Below are 2,320 nucleotides of genomic sequence, written 5' to 3'. Positions count from 1 at the left end.
TTTCAGCAATTAAATTTTTGAAATTTAAATTCTACAAAAAAAATTTTTTTAAGAGAAATGGAAATAAAATTAATTTCCTTTTAAACCTTCAGCCTTGTTTTTCTTTTCAAAAATTCAAATTTTGGAATTTCAATTTAAAAAAAACCCAAAACTATTTTTTTTCTCTTTTCTTTTCTTTCTTTCCTTTCTTTCTTTCTTTCCTCTTCTCCCTCGCTTCCCTTTTCTCCCTCGCTTATAATTTTCTGTCTATCTAATTTTTTTTCATTTTTTTCTTTCCTCTTCTCCCTTGCTTCCCTCAATAAAAGTTACAAAATAAACAGCACCACCAAGAGACTTATCTTTCATATAGCAAACATCAGTTTGCACCAATTCTAATAGATTCAATTTTTTAGATGGAAGAAAATTTTTGAATGCAATTCGGTGTTGTTTCCCATAAATGCAGTCAACATAAGATTTAAGTGCATTACCTCTAACTTCAGTTAGAAGCTGTTTGCGAACAAGTGTCTGAATCCCTTTTTCACCCATGTGCCCAAGTCGCCTATGCCACAGGTCAATTGATGAATCACGAACTGCATTGACTTCTCCCTTCCCCAACTTGGCTTGCATTAAGTAGAGGGTATTCTGCTTCTTTTCTCTAGCAACAATGAGATTTCCTTTGCTGAGTTTTCATTTGCCTCCACCTTGCAAGTTATGGTAACCCTCATCGTCAAGATTTCCTGTAGAGATAAGATTAAGGCGAACATCAGGGATATGTCGAGCATTTTTTAATATCAGCTGGCACCCTGTATCTGTATCCAAATATATGTCTCCCATGCCAATCACTTTGCATGCGACCTCATTTCCCATCCTAACATATCCAAAATCTCTTTCGGTGTAGGTTGAGAAGAAATGCCTGTGAGGAGTAACATGGTAGGATGCACCCGAATCAACTACCCAATCACTATCATAATAAATAATATTCATCTGACCATCATCACAGAACACAAACATATCATCATGAGCTGCCGCAACTGCTGTAGTCTTTTCATCACCTTTTTCCTTTGCCTTACCATTTTTCTCAGTTTGTTCCCGTTTTAGAATTCTGCACTCCTTCATATAATGTCCATTCTTTTTACAATAATAGCATGCAATATTTTTTCGCGACTCAGACCTGCCTCTGGATTTGTCATTCCTGTTGTAGGGTCCTCTACTTTTGCTTCTCCCTCTTCTTTCTTTCTTTTCTGTCATTAGGGCCTGGGTCTCATAAACAATTCCTTGTTCCTTCCTCCTGAACTCTTTATTCATCACGGCCTCTTTTGCAATAGCCATGGTCAACACACCATTCGGAGCTGAATTGCTGACGGAGACTACCATGGTTCCCAACTATCCGGTAGTGAATTGAATAGTAATAAAGCCTGCACTTCATCATCCAGATTCAAATTTAATGTAGTTGCCTGATTTATCAATCCCTGAAAATTACTCAAGTGTTCAGTCATATCTTTCCCATCTTTATATCTCATTCGAGCAATCTGCTTCAAACAGCTAGCCTTGTTCAAACAGATTTTCCTTTCATACATACTCTCAACCTTTTTCCATAATACATCAGCTCTGGTGTCATTGGCAAAATGTTGAAAAATACTTTGACCAATCCATTTTCTAATATTGCCAACAGTTTTCATGTGCATAACGGTCCATTTTTCATCACTCATATCACTTGGTTTGCTTTTATCCCCTAGAACAGGTTCAAACAAATCTCTACAATACAAGTAGTCTTTCATTCTAGGCTTCCAAATTGAATAATTAGTGGCATTCAATTTTATCATGCAACCACTATCCGAATCATCCATTTTTAACCAGTACAAATGAGCAAGCTAACCTGACTGCTCTGATACAACTTGTTGGAAAAGAGGTACCAGTACAGGCACAAAATATCAGAGTTAGCCCAGGATAAATTTCTCTTTCCCCAAGTACCAGTTAAAAACAGGAACAAACCAAATCACCAAGTAATAATACCAACAGTGATAATAAAATGCAAGAAAATTAAAAGGCACAGGATACCAAGATTTTTACGTGGAAAACCCAAATTGGGAAAAACCACGGGACCTAGTCCAGTCAAAATCTTCACTATTACAATAATGGGAATACACAGGTCTATTCGAAATATTCGGACGACAATAATAGTACCAATATCAACCAAACAAATTGCTACAAAATTACTCCCAAAAACTACAACTGTCAAAAAAAGTGAGTTTGGAAAGGTGTTACCAAACGAAGAGAAAATCAGAAATCTGAATTGGTAGATAAGGAAAGCTTGACGAGAGGATCGCGTGGGTAAAATTTC

This window comes from Coffea arabica, chromosome 1e, assembly GCF_036785885.1.
Source record: "Coffea arabica cultivar ET-39 chromosome 1e, Coffea Arabica ET-39 HiFi, whole genome shotgun sequence".
Lineage (NCBI taxonomy): Eukaryota > Viridiplantae > Streptophyta > Magnoliopsida > Gentianales > Rubiaceae > Coffea > Coffea arabica.
This window is presented reverse-complemented; position numbering follows the sequence as displayed.